This window comes from Pogoniulus pusillus, chromosome 25, assembly GCF_015220805.1.
Source record: "Pogoniulus pusillus isolate bPogPus1 chromosome 25, bPogPus1.pri, whole genome shotgun sequence".
In the NCBI taxonomy this organism is placed as follows: Eukaryota; Metazoa; Chordata; class Aves; order Piciformes; family Lybiidae; genus Pogoniulus; species Pogoniulus pusillus.
In genome coordinates this window covers 1,026,065-1,048,606 of record NC_087288.1, presented here as the reverse complement: position 1 = coordinate 1,048,606, position 22,542 = coordinate 1,026,065, and the positions used below count along the sequence as shown (strand labels likewise).

Sequence of the window (22,542 nt, the reverse complement as noted above, 5' to 3'; positions counted from 1 at the left end):
TGTTGACTACTTAAGGCATAATTTGCACATATCAGCAGAAGGCTGAGTGACCTAATGAGAATTATTCCTCTCCAAAGGTGGAATTTGGGTAAATGGTTATGGCTATGCCCAGGCTGTGAGCTGCAGAAGTGTTGTTGGCATAAACAGCATTTCAGCAACTAACTCTCTGCTCAATGAGCTGAAAAGCAGCACCCAGCTGCAGGAGGAAACTTCTCTGCTGACCTCAGGAGCTACACAGAACTTGCCTCTGAAAGTTTCACTCCTTGCGTGCAACCTGGAAGACTCCTGACCGTGGGGATGAATTTCCCCCCTCTGTGGGGAAGGGGTGAAGGGAGAGGGGGCTGGGGAAGGGGGAAAGGAGAGGAGGCTGGGGAAGGGGGGGAAGAGAGAGGAGGATGGGGAAGGGGGAAAGGAGAGGAGGATGGGGAAGGGGGGGAAGGAGAGGAGGATGGGGAAGGGGGGAAAGGAGGGGAGGATGGGGAAGGAGAGAAAGGAGAAGTAGGCTGGGGAATGGGGGAAAGGAGAGGAGGAAGGGGGGAAAGGAGAGGAGGATGGGGAAGGGGAGAAAGAGGAAGTAGGCCAGTGAAGGGAGGAAAGGAGAGAAGGAAGGGGAAGGGGAGAAAGGAGAGGAGGAAGGGGAGAAAAGGGAAGTAGGCTGGGGAAGGGGAGAAAGGAGAGAAGGAAGGGGAAGGGGAGAAAGGGGAGGAGGAAGGGGAAGGAAGCTGGGGAAGGGGGGAAAGGGGAAAGGGGAAAGGGGAAAGGGGAAAGGGGAAAGGGGAAAGGGGAAAGAGGAAAGGGGAAAGGGGAAAGGGGAGGGAGGCTGGGAAGGGGGGAAGGAGAGCTGTTGGGGGCTGGGGAGGAGGCAGTTGTCCTGTGGTTCTCCAGTGATTCTTTTAGTTGTAGGCAGAAGAGCTAATCCCATCTCCTCCTGTGGTTTCTGCAGTCGAGTGGCACAATCTGTGGGGAAATCTTTCCCAGGCAGCTGTTTCTGCTCCCAGAAAGGGAGATTCACATCTTACAAGCTTGCTTTTTTGCTCCTTGCAGAGATGAAATTTGAAGAGCAGTGATGCATTTCTGCTATCACAGTTACATATATTTATTTACACAGTAATGTGTTTTGTGTTCTCTGTGTTTGTATTTCTGGATTCCTTTTTGCTGCTCTGCATACACTTGCAGCTCCCTCTCTCCAGGTTTAACCAGCATCCTTTAAACAAGCAGTGGAAAAGAAAACCATTGCAAGGTCTTCCACCCTGCTGTCCTGACAGCCCAGTCCAGTGCTAACCACCACCACCCCCAAATTTAGAATCACAGAATCAGTCAGGGTTGGAAGGGACCACAAGGATCAGCCAGTTCCAACCCCCCTGCCATGGGCAGGGACAGCCTACCCCAGAGCATGGGTGTCAGTGTTTTAGCTCTGTTGCCCAGCCTGCTGGAAACTGCTGTTGAAATGTCCACATTCCCTTCAGACACTGCTGTCTTAGTGCCACAACAGTGACTGTGTTCCTTACATCTTTGGGCAGCCATCAGCCCCAGGCCTGTGCTGTGTAAATCCTGTGCACGCAGCCAGACTGGGTGAGGAGTGGCTTAAGAGAAAAGACTTCCAATTTACTAGAGTCTGGTTCAGACACCCAGGAAAGCTCAGCTTTGGAGGGTCAGGGCAGCCAGAGGGGCTCAGCTTTGGAGAGTAAGGGCAGCCAGAAGGGTTGGAGGGTCAGGACAGCCAGAAGGGCTCAGCTTTGGAGGGTCAGGGCAGCCAGAGGGGTTGGAGGGTCAGGGCAGCCAGAAGGGCTCAGCTTTGGAGGGTCAGGGCAGCCAGAAGGGTTGGAGAGTCAGGACAGCCAGAAGAGCTCAGCTTTGCAGGGTCAGGACTCCAGAAGAACACAAACACCACATCTGAGGTTCAAGTACCCAGAAAAGCACAACTCTTGAGCTCAAACCCAAGGAAAAGCTCAGCTGTGGAGGTTGAAGCACCCAGAATGGCAAGCTTGGGGCCATGCCAGCAGTAGTGTCAGAGGTGAATTTCATTCAAATTTAAATCCTGTAGCAAAGAAGCTTCTCAGACTTGTTTTGCTTTGTAGAAGGAGGAGCAGGTGAGAGCTGTGACAAGTGGGAAGTGGACTTCAAAGCCTTCAAAGCCGGGAAGGATGCCAGGCAGGTAGGGAGGCTTCATTCAGCAGCAGCAGCAACAAAGCAGTTGTAGTAAACAAAGTGGGCTTGGGCAGATGGTGCAGAGTGGTTTGTGTGGCCTTGCAAGAGACACTTCTTCCTGAATTCATTTCCATGTCTTTATGGCTGTGGAGGAAAAGGGAGAGCAACACAACCTAGCCAGCATTTGGAGTGCCCAGCTTTGGATGTGGAGATTGACATTCATCTTGCTTCTCCAAATCAAGCACAGAGTCCCTCCCCCAGCACTTGAGTGTTCTGGAGAATGTTTGAGGAGTGGTTTAATACTATTTTAATGCTATTTTTCTTTTGCTGAAGCACTGGAATAGGTTCCCCAGGGAGGTGGTGGAGTCTCCATCCCTGGAGGTCACACACAGGATCAGAGGATGTCAGGGGTTGGAAGGGAGTCAAAGAGATCATCCAGTCCAACCCCCCTGCCAGAGCAGGACAATCCAATCTAACACAGATCACACAGGAACACATCCAGGCAGGCCTGGAAAGGCTCCACGCAAGGAGGCTCCACAGTCTCTCTGGGCAGCCTGTGCCAGGGCTCTGGGACCCTTCTAGTCATGAAGTTGCCCTTGTGTTGAGCTGGAACCTGCTGTGCTGCAGCTTCCATCCATTGCTGCTTGTCCTATCCCAGGGAGCAGTGAGCAGAGCCTGTCCCCCCTCTCCTGACCCTCAGCCCTCAGAGAGTTATAGACATTGATTAAATCCCCTCTCAATCTTTTCTTCTCCAGACTAATCTGTATTATTTCTCTCTAGTAACATGAAGATAAAGCTGTGAGGTCAGGAAAGAGTGAAATCCCTCCAGTTTCTGTCTTCCAAGAGCTACTGAGTCAGAAGAACCCATCAAATCCTCCTTCTGTAGGGAAATGGACAAATGGGGTTGGTCAGCCTGGAGAAGCCAGGACTGGATGAGCTTTGGGGGTCCCTTCCAAGCCAGACCACTCTATGATTCTATGGCAGATGGAGTTGGTCAGCCTGGAGAGGCCAGGACTGGATGAGCTCTGGGGGTCCCTTCCAGGCCCTGGCACCCTGTGAGCCAGTGGCAGTGGCTGTGATGACACAAAGGGCAGGAGAAGAGGAGCTGCAGTCTGTGTGTGCTGGCTCTGTGTGTGTTATGCCCAGGGCTGCTCTCTTAAGGGCAATAAGAAATGAAGCAGTTTCCAGCCCTGATACTCCTTTTTTTTGAAGAGAAATTGCACCAAACAGCACCACCACAGTTTGAAGGTCACAACTGCAGAGATAACTCTGTGGAATAAAGAAATAAAGCCCCAAACCAGCATCTTTCCCCCTCCCTTTTCTAATAGTGTTTCTCCCAGGCAGTGCTGCTGCAAAGGAGTATTTATGATATCAAACTCTCTGGTACTCCTTCATTCATTACTGCTGCCTGGTGTCATTACTTCCCCTCTTCTCCTCCAGCAGCTCTAACCTTGTCTCCCTCTGAAAACAGAGCCACTTGAGCTCACAGATAATGATGAGCAGTGCCAGTGTACCCTTGGAGTTCGGATCATTATCTAGCACATCTCTCCCCTTCCTCTGATTTCATTTGGAAGGTGTTTGGCTACACATTTCCTTGGTGAATTCTGCTCCTGCACCTGCAGCCTCCCTCCTGAGGAATCGTGCCTCACAGGTTACCCATGGCACAGCAATGTGCCCTGGGGGCCAAGAAGGCCAAGGGGGTCCTGAGGTGTATTGGGAGGAGTGTGTCCAGCAGATCAAGGGAGGTTCTCCTCCCCCTCTACTGTGCCCTGCTGAGACCTCACCTTGAGTACTGTGTTCAGGTTTGGGCTCCCCAGTTGCAGAGGGACAGGGATCTGCTGGGGAGGGTCCAGCGGAGGGCTGGGAGGATGATGAGGGGACTGAGCACTGCCTGGTGAGGAGAGGCTGAGGGCCCTGGGGCTGCTTAGTCTGGAGAAGAGCAGGCTGAGAGGGGATTGCATAAATGTTTATAAGTATCTGAAGGCTGCCAGGAGTGGGGGACAGGCTCTGCTCACTGCTCCCCGGGACAGGACAAGCAGCAATGGATGGAAGCTGCAGCACAGCAGGTTCCAGCTCAGCACAAGGGGCAACTTCTTGCCTGTAAGGGTCCCAGAGCCCTGGCACAGGCTGCCCAGAGAGGCTGTGGAGTCTCCTTGTCTGGAGCCTTTCCAGGCCTGCCTGGATGTGCTCCTGTGTGATCTGTGTTAGATAGGATGGTCCTGCTCTGGCAGGGGGGTTGGACTGGATGAGCTCCTTGGGTCCCTTCCAACCCCTGATGTCCTGTGAGCCTGTGAATCACTCTCATTTTTTTTCTTCACTTTTTAATCTGAAAAACACTTTAAAAAGGAAATTTCAGCAAAATCTGAAGTTGCCAAGTCCAGACTGATTGCTCACTTAAAGTGAAACTGCATCAGGGGACTATTTTCTGCCCATCTTTTCCCAGGCTCCTTATCCTTTCTAACCTCTCAAAAAAGAATTCATCATTTCTGTCCAGAATTGCTCCACTTTTCCCCCCCCGACCCTGATCTCACACAGTAAACCTTGTCCCATAACTGCTTCCCTTGTTTATGCACTCTGGGCATCTGAACTCATGAGAACTCACAGCTGGGGTTCACTCTTTTAGCTCCACTGCCCCATTTCTTCCTTTCCTCCCACAGGACATAGAATAAGCCTGGCTGGGACACTTAGTGCCATGGTCTGGTTGCTTGGCCAGGGCTGGGGGCTAGGTTGGGCTGGATGAGCTTGGAGCTCTCTTCCAACCTGCTTGAGTCTAGGATTCTGTGAATAACTGCCTGCTTCCTGAACCTTGCCTTCAACCTTGCCTCCTCTCTGTTTTGTTGTATTTTACTGGAAAAATAATGTTAGTTAAACATTGTTCTTTTCTCTCCTCTCCTCTCCTCTCCTCTCCTCTCCTCTCCTCTCCTCTCCTCTCCTCTCCTCTCCTCTCCTCTCCTCTCCTCTCCTCTCCTCTCCTCTCCTCTCCTCTCCTCTCCTCTCCTCTCCTCTCCTCTCCTCTCCTCTCCTCTCCTCTCCTCTCCTCTCCTCTCCTCTCCTCTCCTCTCCTCTCCTCTCCTCTCCTCTTCTCTTCTTTTTTGTCTGTTTGGTGTTTTCCTTCTCCACTGTGCAGGTGAGCATCTCACTGGCCACACCTGTGCCATCAGTCATAGAGTCCTAGAATGTCTCAGTCTGGGAGGACCTCAGAGATCATCTCCTCCAACCATGGCAGGGACACCTCTCAGCTAGACTCGGCTGCTCAAGCTTCACCCAGCCTGGCCTTGAGCACCCTCAGGCAGGAGGTAGCCACAGCCTCCTTGGGCAGCCTGTGCCAGGCTCTCACCACCCTGGTACAGAACAACTTCTTCCTCAGCTCCAGTCTCACCCTGCTCTGCCTCAGCTCCAAACCATTGCCCTTGGCCTGGCTCAGAGCCCCTCAGCACAAGTCCCTCTGCAGCCTTCCTGCAGGATCCCGTCAGGCACTGCAGGCAGCTCTGAGGTGCCCCTGGAGCCTTCTCCTCTGCAGGCTGCACCCCCCCAGCTCCCTCAGCCTGTGCTCACAGCAGAGCTGCTCCAGCCCTGGCAGCATCTTTGTGCCTCCTCTGGCCTCACTCCATCAGCTCTGTGTCCTTCTCATGCTGGGGCCAGCAGAGCTGGAGGCAGTTTTCATGGCAGCAGATACTGTGCACCTTGTTCGTGTAGCTGTGCTCTGCATAGGCTGTGAGTGGCAATGAGATCTGCCCCACTTTGCTCCCTGCTCTGGCACAGCCTTTCCTGCCACAGCAAATGAGTGCATTTCTTAAAGGTGAGCCTTCAAAATGCTTCACTCTCCCTCTGTGCCCACTCTTCCCTTGCCAGCAGGAGTGTTTTCCATCAGGTGTGCACATTCTGTGTTAAAAATAAGCATGTCAGAGCCTGTGGGATTCATTTTTGGATCATGAGATTTGCCTTTGCTGTGGCTGGAGCTTATTGAGTGATGACAACAGAAAATCAAAGAAAATAAGGCAGGAAAGGGGAAAAAAAAAGGTCCAGTTCATTGCAAGTGAGAATTAGTTCTGGTCCCCTGTGAATTCAGCTTCCAGTGGTGGCTGCAGCTAAGGAGCAGGACTTTGGTTTGACATGTTTGCTGTTCAACAGCGAGGACATGACTATGCACCAAAGTTTGCCAAGCTTAGAGCAGTGGCTGAATGTTAAGTGAGAGCACCTCTCAGTCCTGGCTCACTGAAAGGCTAACAGTAGCTGGAGGCCAGCTGGATGTCAGCAAAGGGGAGTGGTAGCACCATCACAGACTCCTTTTGGTTGGGAAGGACCTTTGAGATGATCTAATCTAATTCTGCCGAGGCTGGGGCTAAGCTCTGGCCCTCAGCACTACATCTCTTCCTCTCTGAAACACCTCCAGGGATGGAGATCCCACCACCTCCCTGGGCAGCCTGTGCCAGGCTTTTCATCTTGTATCCAACCCAAACCTCTCTGGCTACGACTTGAGGCTATTTCCTCTCACCTTGTTACTAGGGAACAAAGACTGAGCCCAGCTCCCTGCAGCCTCCTCTCAGGGAGCTGCAGAGAGCAAAGAGCTCTGCCCTCAGCCTCCTCTTCCCCAGGCTCAATACCCCAAACTCCCTCAGCTGCTCCTCCCCAGCCCTCTTCTCCAGACCCTTCCCCAGCTTGGTTGTCCTTCTCTGGACCTGCTCCAGCCCCTCAGTGTCCTTTTTTTTGAGTGAGGTGCCCCAGACTGAACCCAGGACTCAAGATGTGGCCTCAGCAGTGCTGAGTGCAGGTGGAGAGGTCCCCATGGTTTCTGGCTAAGCACAACTGCATGTACAGGCCCCTCAGATGTTCCACTGATGGAAGATGATTTCTGTTCTCCCTTCCTAGCTTTATGCCTAGGGCAGGCAATTTGCCCGTTGGGATGTGCACAATCTCCTCTTGCTTACTACCACTCTGCTGGAGCATGTCCAGAGGAGGCTGTGGAAATTATCAGGGGTTGGAGCAGCTCTGCTATGAGGACAGGCTGAGGGAGCTGGGGCTGTGCAGCCTGGAGAAGAGAAGGCTCCAGGCAGACATCACAGCAGCCTGCCAGGACCTGAAGAGCCTACAGGCAGGCTGCAGAGGGACTGTTTGCAAAGGGCTGCAGGGGCAGGATGAGAGCAATGGTTTGGAATGAGAGCAGAGCAGATTGAGATTGGATGTGAGGAACAAGTTCTGCATCAGGAGGCTACTGCAACACTGCAACAGGTTGCCCAGGGAGATGGTTGAGTTCTCATCCCTGGAGATGTTCAAAGTGAGGCTCAGCAGAGCTGTGGGCAACCTGCTCCAGTGGAGGATGTCCCTGCTGAGTGCAGGGGGTTGGTTTGAAACGAGAGCAGAGCAGATTGAGATTGGATGTGAGGAACAAGTTCTGCAGCAGGAGGCTGCTGGAGCACTGCAGCAGGTTGCCCAGGGAGATAGTTGAGGCCCCATCCCTGGAGATATTCCAGGTGGGGCTGGACATGGCTGTGGGCAACCTGCTCCAGTGGAGGATGTCCCTGCTGAGTGCAGAGGGGTTGGAGTGGATGAGCTTTGGAGGTCCCTCCCAACCCAGCCCACTCTGTGAATATTGCAGTTTCCTTTTCTGGTGTTACTAAACCTTTTTGCTCCCCCTTGAGCGAACTGACTCTACCTGACTACTCTCAGTAATGTTTGCTTTTGTCAGTTGTAATTGCTTGTGGTTTTTTTTCCTCCCCACTAGCTACTCTTTTATTTCAACACAAAATCCCCTCCCCCCCATCACTTAAACCCACATTGTTCTTTGGTATCTTCGTGCTCCCTGAACTTTGTTTCCCTGGTGTTATCCGATTTAACAGCAGATCCTCTACTTCTGAGCTTACAATGTGCCTACTGAGGTAAAAATAATCCCACCCTAGTGCCATGAATAAACATTTAGCTGATTTCTCCTACTTATCTTTTGCAATCTGTGAGTAAGAAAAAAGCAAACCCCCAAACCAAAACACAACAACTCAGCTGAATTACAGGCTCAAGAAGGAAATCATCATCAAGAAGCATCCACTCCAGGATTGACCCAGATGTTTTGTTTTGCAGGGAGGGAAGCTCCGTTCCAACCTCTCACAGCTGAGGTGTAGAGAGCACTACAGTCTTCAGCTCTGGAGCACAAGAAGGACATAGACCTTCTGGAGAGGGTCCAGAGGAGGCCACAGAGATGCTCAGAGGGCTGGAGAACCTCCCCTGTAGGGACAGGCTGGCAGAGTTGGCTGGATAGATGGGAACTTGTTTGAGATTCAACAAAGGCAAGTGCTGGGTCCTGCACTTGGGTCACAGCAGCCCCCTGCAATGCACCTGGCTTGGGGAGGAGTCTTGGGAAAGCTTCCCAGCAGAGAAAGACCTGGGAGTGTTGATTGAGAGCAGGCTGAAGTTGAGCCAGGGTGTGCCCAGGTGGCAAAGAAGACCAAGAGCATCCTGGCCTGGCTCACCAATGTGTAAGCAGCAGGATCAGGTAAGTCATTGTCCTCCAACACTGGGCACTTGTAGAAGCAGCATCTTAAGTCCTGCCTTCCCTTTTGGCTCCTCACTGCCTCACTCGGGGCTATCACTTAGCCAGGGGCCTGTCAGAGGCAGGCTGATGACTGCACTCGGTGACCTCAGAGGTCTTTTCCAGTCTGGGCAATTGAGTGTTTTGCCTGCATCAAACCATAGACCATCAAGGGCACAGCTCTGGGGGAGTGTTATGGAATGTTTTCAGTAGTCCTCATCTCTAGGGACATTTTTCCTTCTGAGAGCTGTGGCTATTCATAGGCTGGATGTCAGGAGGAAGTTGTTGGCAGAGAGAGTGATTGGCATTGGAATGGGCTGCCCAGGGAGGTGGTGGAGTCTGTGTGGCTGGAGGTGTTGAAGCCAAGCCTGGCTGGGGCACTTAGTGCCATGGTCTGGTTGGTTGGGCAGGGCTGGGTGCTAGGTTGGGCTGGCTGAGCTTGGAGCTCTCTTCCAACCTTCCTGATTCTATGATGCTGTGACAGTGGCAACTGCCTCCCCTTGCTGCTTTAAACGTGGCTGAGGTACAGCTAACCTTGCTCCCAGTATGCAGGCTGAAAAGGTGTGAGGCTGGCTGCTTCTTTGCACTTCCCTTCCTACCCCTCCCCTCCCTAATTCTGATGGCCAGGTTTATTTCCTTCCTGAGTCAAGCCTAGGGCAGGTGACAGCCACCACAACCTGTGGATTCCTTGAATCAGTAACACTAATTTTAGCAGCAGTAAGACAGCAGTGGGCAATTTAGCTCAATTAATTCTCATTTCAAGCATAGCAGGAAGGAAAACTTTGCCCTCTGAGTCGTTGTTTGCAGTGCTGGTTGGTGGGTTGGGTTTTGCTCTTTGGGAGTGATGGAAGCTGTGTTTCTGGAGTGATTGACACTTGGTTGTCACTTGTTGAGACTGGAGTGACCTCATCCTTTTGGGAAGAGATCAGAGGTGTGCATGGCAAGGGTTTGGTAGCAGGCAGCATGAGAAGGTGCTAGAAGCTTCCTCCCTGTCCCATGGAGTCAGTGCCAGTTGGCTTCAAAATCAGCCTGCAGGGATGGTGACTCCACCACTTCCCTGGGCAGCCTGTACCAGTGCCTCAGAACCTTTGCTGGGAAGGAACTTTCCCTGATGTCCAGCCTGAACCTGGCACAGCTTGAGGCTGTTTCTTCTGGTCCTATCACTGGTTGCCTATGAGAAGAGCCCACCCCCCTGCACCTGCCTCCAACCCCTTCTGAGGGGGCTGTAGAGGGCCATGAGGTCTCCACACAGCCTCTTCTCCTCCACACCAAACGCCCTCAGCTGCTCCTCCCCAGCCCTAGTCTCCAGCCCCTTCCCCAGCTTCCTTGCCCTTCGCTGGACCTGCTCCAGCCCCTCAGCTCTTCATCACAAGACTCATGTTCAAGACCATTCACCAGCTTAGTTCCTCTTCTCTGGCCACGATCCAACGCCTTGCTGTCCTTGCTGTAGTGAGGGTCCCAAAAGTGGGTACAGCACTCCAGGTGTGGCCTCTCCAGTGTGGAGTGCAGGGGGACAATCACAGCCCTAGACCTGCTGGCCACATTACTTTTGATCCCTGATGCCCTTGGCCTCCTTGGCCCACCTGAGCACTGCTGGTGAGCCCCAGGTCCTCCTCCCTTGAGCAGCCACTCTTCCCCAGGCCTGTACCATTCCACATTAGAGATTCCCTCAAGAATGAAGTCATTAAAAAGCAGAACTACCTAAGCAGGGTTAAATTTGCTGAGGACCAAAAGGAGCTCTCCAAATTTTAATTGCCCTCTGCAAAGCACAGCAAATACATTTACATCAGGATGAGCTGACTAAGAACCAAAGCTGTTTGGCTTTGGTCTAGGTAACAGAGCAGAGGCAGGAGTGAATCAGATGCAGCCCTGCAGGTTCTCTTGTGAGCAGATGAGTGTGTTGGGGTGGCAGTAATTAGCAGCATCACGTGGAGCAGTGACGCCATCCGTGCGCTCTTTCGGGGAGCATGGGAATGGGCTGTGGGCTGGAGAGCTGAGAGGCAAGATCAGGGCATGGGGGTGGAGGGGAACTGCACTGCTGCTGGAGGAGCCTTACCTCCCAGAGATCTGGGAAAGAAAAGCCAGCTGAACAGCAACTGCAGATTGTTTAGTCACAGGAACATATGGCAGCGTGCAAAACACTGCGAGGGAGTGATTAAACAGACAGACTGAGCATTTGCATGCAAGGTGGAGAGCTGCTCCTCTATTTAAAGGCAAAGAGGAGGACTAATTCCAGCAGCTAATGAAATCAGAAGATCATTTCTGCAAGCAATAGACACAATTTTACCACGCCGAGTACCTTGATTGCCTCAATTAGATGTAGAACATGGATTCACCACAGTTTTCCTTGCAAGAGTCGTTTGTGGCTGTGCAAAAGGTGCCAAGGTGCATGTGGGGGGTGGGAGGGTCTGCAGGTGTGCTTTAAACTATGCCCAACAATGTCTATACATCCATGGATCATCCATACATCCTTATGCCTCTATTTCGGTGTAGCATCTGGGGGTCTCTGTTATCCATGTCTCTCTATATATCAGCTCTGTCTCATCTAGATAGGAGTCAGGGGTTGGACTGGATGATCTCTTTGGGTCCCTTCCAATCCCTAACATCCTGTCATCCTGTAATCCTGTTATATCATCCCTATCTCATCTCTATCATCTCTGGCTCATCTACTTCATCTGTGTCTCATCTATGTCATCTCTATCTCATCTGTATCATCTCTGTCACATCTATATCATCTCTGTCGCATCTCTATCAGCTCTGTCTCATCTATATAGGGGTCAGGGGTTGGACTGGATGATCTCTTTGGGTCCTTTTGGAAAGGCTCCAGACAAGGAGACTCCACAACCTCTCTGGGCAGCCTGTGCCAGGGCTCTGGGACCCTTCCAGGCAAGAAATTCCCCCTTGTGTTGAGCTGGAACCTCCTGTGCTGCAGCTTCCATCCATTGCTCCTTGTCCTATCCCAGGGAGCAGTAAGCAGAGTGTGTCCCCCCCCCCTCCTGGCAGCATTCAGGTACTTATAAACATTTGTCCAATCCCCTCTAAGTCTTCTCTTCTCTAGACTAAGCAGCCCCAGGTCCCTCAGCCTCTCCTCATCAGCCATGCCCTTCAGTCCCCTCATCATCCTCATAGCCCTCCTCTGGACCCTCTCCAGCAGATCTCTGTCCCTCTGCAACTGGGGAACAGAATCATAGAGTGGTTTAGGTTGGAAGGGACCTCAAAGATTATCTAGTTCTAACCCCTTGCCATAGGCAGGGACACATCTCACTAAATACCATTTCTGTCTCACCTATAGCATCTGCATCTCATCTGTATCAGCTCTGTCTCATCTGTACAGGGGTCAGGGGTTGGACTGGATGATCACTTTGGGTCCCTTCCAGCCCCTAACATCCTGTGATCCTGTGATCCTGTTCTATCATCTCTGTCTCATCTCTATCATCTCTCTCTCATCTGTTGGGGTGCTCTCTGGTTTGATTGTGCTTACAGTTTGCATAACCATGGCTACAGCAGGATGCTTTTTACATCAGCACGAGCAGGAGAACTCCTTGAGAGGCTGCCAGCTAAGTGCTGATAATAAACTCAAATGGATTTTAAGATCTAATTGCTCCAGTCAACATTTTTGATGCTTCATATTCACTTTCTGGCATTATCACTAAAGATGATCTCCTACTGAGTTATTTACCCAACTGCAAATTTCTACCTAATGATGCCTTTCAATTTTCATTGCTTTACATTCTTCCAAGTTGGGTTGTTTTGTTGTGCTCTTTTTTTTCCCCCCTCAGCTAAATCACACACAGAAGGAAATTTATGGTGCACAAGATGGCAGGTAGACATTGCTCCAGAGTCAATTTACTGCTTTTTACCACTCCCTGTCAACATATCTTCAGTGCTGTTTTCAAACAGTAGTTACCTCAGAGCCAGATGTTCCACTCAAAACGTTTGGCATAAACCTACCTGAGGAATTCCAGCAGCAAACAAAGAGCTGAAAACACTTAAAAAGAAATAAAGGAGGTCATCAGTGAATGGGATTGCAGCAGTAGGTGTAGGTGTACTGGGAATGACAGCAGGAATGCATTTCATGGGATCACAGAATCAAGCAGCTTGGAAGAGAGCTCCAAGCTCACCCAGCCCAACCTAGCACCCAGCCCTGCCCAACCAACCACACCATGGCACTAAGTGCCCCAGCCAGGCTTGGCTTCAACACCTCTAGCCACAGAGACTCCACCACCTCCCTGGGCAGCCCATTCCAATGCCAATCACTCTCTCTGCCAGGAACTTCCTAACAACATCCAGCCTAGACCTGCCCTGGCACAGCTTGAGCCTCTGTCCCCTTCTTCTGTTACTGCTTGCCTGGCAGCAGAGTCCAACCCCACCTGGCTACAGCCTCCCTGCAGGCAGCTGCAGGCAGCAATGAGCTCTGCCCTGAGCCTCCTCTGCTGCAGGCTGCACACCCCCAGCTCCCTCAGCCTCTCCTCACAGGGCTGTGCTCCAGGCCCCTCCCCAGCCTTGCTGCCCTTCTCCAAACACCTTCCAGTATCCTCTCAGCCTATCACTTGTAACATGGAAAAGACACCAACACCCACCTGGCTTCAAGCTAGAGAGCTCCAGTGAGCAAGGAGGTCTCCTCTGCTGCTCCTTCTCTCCAGGTAGAACCCCTCTTCCCTCACCCCTCTTCCCTCACCTACTTACTGACGTCTTCCTCTGCCAACATTTGTGATGCCATCAGGAGACATAAGATTCATGTGGCTAATATCTGCAAATCCTTTTGCCATTCAGACATTACTCCCCAAGCACCTTTTATTTTCTGGCATCAACTAAATGATGGTGCAATTCATGAGTGACAACAGAGAAATTCACATTCTCTCTGCAAAATATATGATTCAATCTTCTAAGTAGCTACGTAAAGCCATGTGAGACCCAGCAAGGAATTGTTGCTTCAGCTGATGAATTGTAGCACACTCTATGGGATTTGCTTTTCCTGCTGTTCAGCTCCTGAAAAGAGCAGAAACCTCCTTGGAAGACTGGGAAAGTGACACCAGGTTCCCATCCCAGTTTGCTGGCTGCTGAAGTTTATTGCATCCCTGAAGCCAGTGGCTGGACTGAGCTCATGGCATCAAGGACTGAAACAGCAGCAACAAGAACTGGAGATTTAGAAGTAAGCAGTTCACAGACTCCTAAAAACATGGAATTGTTTCAGTTAGAAGAGGCCTCCAGGGTCAGTGAGTCCAACTTTCAGCCCAACACCACCATGGCCATGAAACAGTGTCCTGAAGTGCCCTGGCCACGGGTTCCTTGACCACCTCTAGGGATGGTGAACTCCACCACCTCCCTGGGCAGCCTGTGCCAGTCCCTGACCACTCCTGCAGCAAAGATATAGAATCAGAGATTCACAGAATCAACCAGGTTGGAAGAGACCTCCAAGATCATCCAGTCCAACCTGTTTCCTAGTCTCTAACTCAACCTTCCCCTGGCACAACTTGAGGCCATTTCCTCTCATCCTGTTAGGAGGGAGAGGAGACCAACTCCAACCCCACTGCAACCTCCTTTTAGGAGAGCAATGAGGTCTGCCCTCAGCCTCCTCTTCTCAGGGGAGTTCTCCATGACATTACTGATCACTTGGGCAACGTTTGGGCTGTTTGGTGCACAAAAAGCCTTGCCAGGTTCTCTGGGCTGCTGCTCTTACAGGTGTGAGAGACTCTTCCACCTAGACTCGTGGCATTCTGCCCTTGCCTGGCTTCTGTTTCATGATGCCACATGGAGCTGCAGCCCAGGTGTGTTGTAATGGAGGCTTTCAGGCTGGAAGCTTCTTATTACCTAAATGAAGTCTGAGTAGTTTTACTTCTACCACAACCTTCTTAGGCTCTTCATGTAACTTGTGGAATAGCCACCAGGGCTCCCTGGTGCAATGGGGATGGAAATTGTTTGTCCACTTCTGAAATTGTTTCCCAGAACAGTAAATTGGCTCTGACTCTGCATTTAGACACAACATTTGCCTGTCCATTTTCATTCCTCTGTGCGTGCTGCTCCCTGACATGCACATCTATAGCAGGGAGCAGCTTTCCTCAGCTGCTGAAGAATGCTCTACAAAAGGAACATTTCTTCATTCTGGCCTTTGGAGAAGTAAAAGCTGCCAAATAATTGGCTTCTCCTCTCCTTGCCCATGAAGGAATTGACTCATGAGTGAGTCTTGGTCTTTCCCCCCCACACTCTGTTCATAACTTCTACTTCTGTACCTATTTCATTTTAGGATGTCTCATTATGACTTTGGCGAGTGCTGGGTAGTGATAGGACTGCAGGGAATGGACCCAAGCTAGAGGGGGGCAGATTGAGATGAGACCTTAGGAAGAAGTTGTTCAGCGTGAGGGTGGTGAGAGCCTGGAAGGGGTTGCCCAGGGAGGTGGTGGAAGCCTCATCCCTGGAGGTATTTAAGGCCAGACTGGATGTGGTTCTGGGCAACCTGATCTAGTGGAGTTGTTGTTGTTGTTCTCCTCCTTTTTCTTCTCCTCCTTCTTCTTATCTTCCTTCTTCTTCTCCTCATTCTTTTTCTCTTCCTTCTTCTTCTGCTCCTTCCTCTTCTCCTCCTCCTCCTGCTGCTGCTGGAGTCAGACCACTGAAAACGTTGTTTAGTTTCCTTTTACTTTACTTTATTTTACGTAACTTTAGTTTATATTACTTTAGCTTATTTCAGTTTATTTTACTTTAATTTAATTTGCTTTATTTTCTGTTATTTTGCTTTGTAACTGTGTGGAAAGTGTTGCTTTAGAAGTGTTTTAAATTATCTAGATTCCCTCCCCCCCACACTCCCCATTTGAACCTGGGAAGTAGTTCTGGAATAAGAAAGTGAAAAAGGCAAGGAATAATTCACTCTTAGCTTTGTCTCAGAGGTTACAGTTATTGTATGCCTTGCTAACCAATCAATGATTGGTTTTGTCCTGTTCATCTGTCTGCAAGGTGCAGGTGATGGAGCAAATTCTGTGGCTGGTAGTTCCAGGGCACAAGCTGAGGCTTGGCAGATGAGCACACAGCATCAAAAACACCCTGGGCCAGAAGGACTAATGGGGCCTGAGCTGACCTGCTGGAAGCAGCTATGATGGGGGCAAGCCTGCCAGAGAGGTTTCTGAAAGAGCCATCATTTTTCCTAGCCCTCTCTTTAAAGTCTCTGCTTCTGATCTCCTTATTGTTATTTGTCCTTCATCTTCCCTGCAGTCAGCTCCCTCTGCAAACAGGCAGCCCAAAGTCAGTGCCTGGGGAAGGCTCAGAGTCGCCCTCTGGTGGTGCTTTGGTCTGGCTTTACCCTCATCACTTCCCTCTGCCTGTCCTGACAGCCTCCCAGAGCTGCTGTCTCTTCAGCAAAGGACTTGCAAGTCTTTTATTTGGGTGGAAGTGCACTGCTGGTATGGAAGTGCACTGCTTGGGTGGAAGTGCACTGCTGGTATGGAAGCGCACTGCTGGTATGGAAGTGCACTGCTTGGGTGGAAGTGCACTGCTGGTATGGAAGTGCACTGCTGGTATGGAAGTGCACTGCTTGAGTGGAAGTGCACTGCTGGTATGGAAGTGCACTGCTGGTATGGAAGTGCACTGCTTGGGTGGAAGTGCACTGCTGGGTGGAAATGCACTGCTGGTATGGAAGTGCACTGCTTGAGTGGAAGTGCATTGCTTGGGTGGAAGTGCACTGCTGGTATGGAAGTGCACTGCTTGGGTGGAAGTGCACTGCTGGGTGGAAATGCACTGCTGGTATGGAAGTGCACTGCTTGAGTGGAAGTGCATTGCTTGGGTGGAAGTGCACTGCTGGTATGGAAGTGCACTGCTTGAGTGGAAGTGCACTGCTTGGGTGGAAGTGCATTGCTGGTATGGAAGTGCACTGCTTGAGTGGAAGTGCATTGTTTTGGTGGAAGTGCACTGCTTGGGTGGAAGTGAATTTTTGTTATCCTGAGACTCACTTTGCTCCCAGATGGGAAACTGCAAGGTTCTCCCTCCTTAACCTAGCAGCAAGTGAAGAGGGGGAGCTGAAATGTAGATTTTTTTGGGGTTCTTTCTTTATTCCCCTTGAAGACTTCTGGTGGTGAATCTTTTTATTGTGTCCAGAGGGTCTAAGTCACTGTCTCCTGTTCTGCTTTGAGGAGGCAGACATTTGCACCGTTGGAGAAGCTGCTCTCTTCCTGTCCTTGATGATGGCTTTGCATGGAGTTTCACCACCTGAACCAAGCATTTCCTTTCGTCCCTCCCCTCCCCTTGAGTTCATCATCCTCTCTAACTATGGAAGACTCTGTTTAGTCTTGATTTCAGGGAGCAAGGCAGTTTTAGCTGCATCCTGTGAGCTAACATTGTGGGCGTGAAGCAGGAGCAAGAGACTAACTGTGGTGTGGCAGAGAACGGTGGGAAGGAAGGAGAGCTGAGTTGCAGCACTGTAAAGTGGGAGAAGCTCCCTGACAAAGTGGATCTCTTACTGTGAGTAGGACTTAGTCTCCTCCTGGCTGAGGCTCTTGTGTCCCTGAGGTGGTTACCTCTAGCAGCCACCGAGTTCCTCTGGTGCCAACGCTTGCTGAAGGAGAAATGTCAGCCTGAGCATCAATGCTTCAGGCAGGGCACGGCAGGAGCCAGGGCAGAGCTGCTCCTGGCACACACTGACCCAGCGTGGGAGACACGAGACAGGAGGCAGCTGTCTAAGTCTGCTCTCCCCCCACCCTCCCACAGGCAAAGCAGGAAGAGGAACCTCTTCTACCCTCTCTTGCTTTTCCAGGGAGGCAGTAGGTGAGACACCCATCGCTCATTTCTCTCCACTTGGTGCATTTCTGCCCACGCTTGCAACAGCTTTGTTTGTCCTTCCTGTTTGTGGTGCATCTGAAGTGTTTGTCTAAGTCACTTTGGCAAGTAGGGCTCTGGTGCTTCTGAAAATGTCAAACAGCTCTACAAGACCGAAGGTTTTAAAGGTCTAATTGGAAAGAGGAGACAAGGTCCATCCGACCAAGGATACTGGCTGTGATGACTGAGGGAGCGTATGACTGGGACAGGGCTCTGAAGATGCTCTGCTGGTATAATCTGCAGGGTTCCAGCAATCAGAGTCTCAGGCAATAACACACCAAAGGGTAGCAATTCAGAGGCTCGCAGGCTCACAGGATGTCAGGGGTTGGAAGGGACCCAAGGAGATCAATCGAGTCTAGCCCCCTGCCAGAGCAGGACAATCCTATCTAAGACAGATCACAGAGGAACACATCCAGGCAGGCCCTGAAAGGCTCCAGACAAGGAGATCACACAACCTCTCTTTTCTGCCTGTACTGGAGTCAAGGTGCTTTTTTTGGCTGCTCCTAGCTCAGTAGAACAATTCATCCTTCTCAGAGTGGGAGCTTAAGGAGAGTCACCAAACAGTAGGGGTTGGAAGGAACCTTCAGAGATCATCCAGTGCAACCCCCCTGCCAGAGCAGCATCACCCAGGGCAGGGCACACAGCAACACAGCCAGGTGGGTTCTGAAAGCCTTCAGAGAAGACTCCACAGCCTCTCTGGGCAGCCTGCTCCAGGGCTGGTGAGGAGCAGCTGAGGGACCTGGGGGTGGTTATTCTGAGGAGGCTTAGGGGAGACCTCATGGCTCTCTACAAATCCCTACAAGGAGGTTGGAGTGAGGTGGGGTTGGGCTCTTCTCTCTAGTATTAGGTGACAGAAGGAGAGGAAATGGTCTGGAACTGTGCCAGGGGAGGGATGTGCTGGAGATGAGGAAAACTTTCTTTGCAATCAGGGATGGGCAGAGGCTGCCCAGGGAGGTGGTGGAATCCCCACCCCCAGAGGTGTTCCAGGAAGGTGTGGCCATGGCACCTGTGGCCAGGGTTCAGTGGCCATGGTGGGGTTGGGTTGGTGGTCGGTGTCCTGGAGTCCTGTACCCCTAAATTCCTCTCCTGCCCGGACTTCGGGGGGGAAGGGGAAAAGCCGCCTGGTTTCCCCCCCCCTCGCCTGCCCTGCAGCCGAGAAGGGGGCGGGGACTGCCCCGTGAGTTCCCGCGCTGGAGCCGGGCTGGGATTGGCCGTGCGCTTTCGCGCCTAAAGTGTGGTAACTCTGCCCTTTGTCTAGCGAAGGGTATAAATATTGGGGGTCTTCCCGCCTTTGGGGTTCCCGCTTTGGATTTTGCCTGTGCCTGGACGAGTTCGCTCACTCTCCTGTGCCTGCACTGCAGAGAGACCAAAGGACTTGCCTTGGTGTTAGGCACACCTTTGTCTGCCTAACGACCCTTAACGACTCTTAACGACTCCTGTAGCCGCTGGAGGAGGAAGACCGACTGCACGAGCCAGCCTGAGTGAGTTATTTGGCTTAGCTTAATTTAGTAAGAAACCGCTATTAATTAATAGCAGACTCCTTTTCCAAAAACTGACTTCCAAATATATATAGTCAGATTATTAATGGTATCCTCGTAGAATTCTCATGCAACTGAACCTGTTTATCAAACGAAATTAATCTTTGCATATATAGTTGTGGGGGCGGGTTTTGTAAAAATAAAAAATATCTATTTTTGATAAATTCTCGACTCGGCCACGAATTATTACTGCCCCTCCGCAACATTATGGCGCAGCGAGCAGGGTAGTTCAATCATAGAATTTCTACAAGAAAAGGGATGCCTAATCACAGGTCTTGATTTAATTTGGGCTCAGAAAAATTGTAAAAATCCGGAGAAAATCCTGGAGAAATTAGCTGAGCGCTCAGACCCTGTGATTTCTGAGTCTCCAACGGAGCATTTCTCTGTTGTTCTGGGGTCAGTCGTGACCCAGACTCTGGCCGAATTTGAAAATTATGAAAAAAGAATTCAGGCCTTGGAAAAGGATTTATTAGCCGAAAAAGCTAAATGCCAAAGTATCTGGGAAAGCATGCTGGCGCAGACAAAGAGCCTGACCGCGGCACTGACTGCCCAGATGAAAGAAAGGCTTGTAACGCCTGCAGACACCACCTCTTCGGTCTCCGTGTCTGAATTTGAATGGAGTGATTCGCGGGAATCAGGGAGAAAGGCAGAGAATGCCCCGAGGGGCTCTTTGGGGGAGAGGAGTTCCCCGAAACCAGGCACAAAAGACTCTGCCAGAGACTCAGAGAATTCCTCTGCACATGCCTCTGCGCGGCAGAAAGCCTCAAAGCCACGCAGAAAGCGCAGGTCCCGACCGGACTCCCCCGTAGACAGCGGTGAAGAGAGCTCCGGTGAGGAGGGCGCCGCGGTGCACAAGCACGTGTTGCCTGTGATCAGGACTGAGTCCGTGAAGGGCAGGAAAGGCGGTGCAGGGACCACCGTGATCAAAAAACAGTTTACAGATGCACAGCTCAGTGACTTACAAGTCAAATATGCGAGAGATCCTGGGGACTCAGTCGCTGACTATGTGTATCGAGTGTCCCGAGCCGGTGGGGACCGGGTCCTTCTAGACTCGCAGGAAGCTGCTGGAGACTGGGGGGACGATGTGTTCCTGACACGTGAACCCGAGGGGACACACAGCCTCACCGCTCGGATAGCCTACTGGGCAAGCAGTGTCCGCCCAGCCTACCGGGGGGAGCCGACGGAACTAAAGGTCACCAGCTCCTCTGAGCTCATCACTGCTCTCCGCAGACTTGCCTGTGTCCAGGCTATCTATGATAAGGGACATTATGATTGCCCATTTTATGCCCCTGTGGACCCGGAGAGACTGCACCCTATTATGAAGGGTTTGCCAGCAACTCTGCAAATCCAAGTAATGAAGAACGTTGAGAAAATTGAACGTGTGCTTGGAGAAAATGCAGAGAACGATGGTGCTAAAGAGCACGTAATGACTTGGGCTGAACTGTTAACTGACTTGAATGCCCACGGGCTGCAGTTTGGGTTTGGGTCTCCTGAAGGAAAAGGGGCTGGGGAGAGACAGTCTCGTGCTTCTCCCCCAGAAAATCCCAGGACTCTGCGCAGGCAGGTCCGGCCAGTGCAGGACTGCCCCCCCAGGGGGACCGGTCCTTCAGGCTTCTCCCCGAGGGAAAGGGGCAGAGACCAACAGAGTGACTGGAGACCCAGAGAAAAGAACAGCTGGTATAGACAAGCCCTGACTTTAGGGGTACCAAAGACTGTTTTAAGGCAGCTGGCAGACTGGCAGCTGAAGGATCTAGTGCGGTGCCTTCAGAAATCGGCTGCAAAATCCAGAGGCAGCCGTGAGAAACCCAGGGCCAGCGACAGCGGCTCGCCCAGCGGTGGCTCCGGGAGCGGCACGCCCAGACGCGGCAGCCCCCCCGCGACTGTTTCAGCTGCTTCTCCGGGTAGGAAGGTTAACTCTTCCTTGCCTTCCCGGCAGGAGTCAAAAAACTAAATGAGGCGGTGACTGCGTCAGGCCTCTGTCACCGCTTTGTAAACATCTGTCAATGGTCTGACAACGATGAGCCCTTTATCCTAATCCCCACTGGACCCGGTAGAACGGCCGTAAAATTCCTAATTGACACAGGTGCTCAAATTAGTGTTTTAAACTTAGAATTGGCAAAGAGCCTGGGGATATATCCATCCCGTAAAAGGATAAGAATACAAGGTGTTACAGGGGCACCTGATAGCTGCTACCTAGCTAAAACAAGGGTGTGGCTCCCAGGGGACAAACGCAGCACCTTGGTGGAAGTTGCCTTAAGCCCCTACCCGGGGAATATATTGGGTTTTGATGTGCTGGCTGGCAAGAGGTGGCATCTTCCAAACGGCTCTCTTTGGAGCTTCGGTGCCTACGGGGTGGAGTCAAGGAAGGTGAGAACAGCCCATGTAAACACCTTGCAGTTGGCTCCAGCGTTACCTCAAGCTGGCATCACCTATGCATCTCAATATCCCTTACCTGCAACAGCCAGGCAAGGCATCTCTGAGGTGATTGCCGACTTGGAGAGGAGACAGATAATCTGTAGGACTCACTCTCCATATAATTCCCCGGTCTGGCCCGTTAAAAAACCGGATGGGCGCTGGAGACTAACAATAGATTATAGGAAGCTGAATGCTAATACTCCTCCCCTCGCAGCAGCAGTGCCTAGCCTAACCTCAGTGGTCACAGCCATTCAGGCTGCATCCCACTCGTGGATGGCTGCCCTGGACATCCGGGATATGTTTTTCATGATTCCCCTGAGAGAGGAGGATAAGCCTCAGTTTGCTTTTACCTGGCAGGGGATTCAGTACACCTTTAACCGTTTACCCCAGGGGTACAAGCACTCTCCTACCATTGCCCACAATGCACTGGCAGTGCTTCTGGACACTATCAAGGTCCCAGAAGGCATTGTCATTTATCAATATATAGATGACATATTAGTGGGTGGGGACAACAAAGACCAGGTGGGCTCCGTAGCAAAAGCCATCTGGGAACTGCTGACCCAGAATGGGTTAGACATCCCCTCTGCCAAGTGCCAAGGCCCAGGACAGGAAATCAAATTCCTTGGGGCCTGGTGGATAGCAGGAGCAGTGGCAGTGCCTGCTGACACCCTGGAGGAAATTGAAAAGGGCCAAATCCCCGGGAACAAAAAGGAACTGCAGAAGTTATTGGGAACCCTTGGATATTGGAGGAAGCATATTCCCGGCTTCTCGGTGATTGCCAGGCCACTGTATGATCTGCTGAAAAAGCACAAGGCCTGGGATTGGACAGCAAAACACGGTGAGAGCCTTAAAACCCTTAAGGACGAGTTAAAGGCCTACCAGAAACTGGGCCCACTACACCCACAGGATCCCTTAAGGGCAGAATGGGGCTTCTCTGAACACGCTTCCTATTGTGGAATCTATCAGAAGGGACCTAAAGGCCCCACTAGAGCCCTGTTGTTTTCCTCTACAGCGTTCAAGGACACTGAGAGGAGGTATTCTGAATGGGAAAAGGGGCTCCTTTCCCTTACAAGGGCTGTTAAGGAGGCAGAGAAGCTTCGCACCACACAGGATATTGTGGTG

The 22,542-nt window shown here is 51.5% G+C and overlaps 1 long non-coding RNA gene across 4 annotated transcripts in view; it reads left to right on the top strand.

The window, feature by feature from the left end:
- LOC135186475 (uncharacterized) overlaps nucleotides 1-22,542 on the top strand; it is a 78,671-nt gene that overhangs the window by 38,964 nt on the left and 17,165 nt on the right. For all 4 annotated transcript variants that reach the window (XR_010306966.1, XR_010306969.1, XR_010306967.1 and 1 more), the window contains exon 5: nucleotides 8,221-8,632. This is a non-coding gene — a long non-coding RNA (uncharacterized LOC135186475). The remainder of the gene's footprint in view (nucleotides 1-8,220; nucleotides 8,633-22,542) is intronic.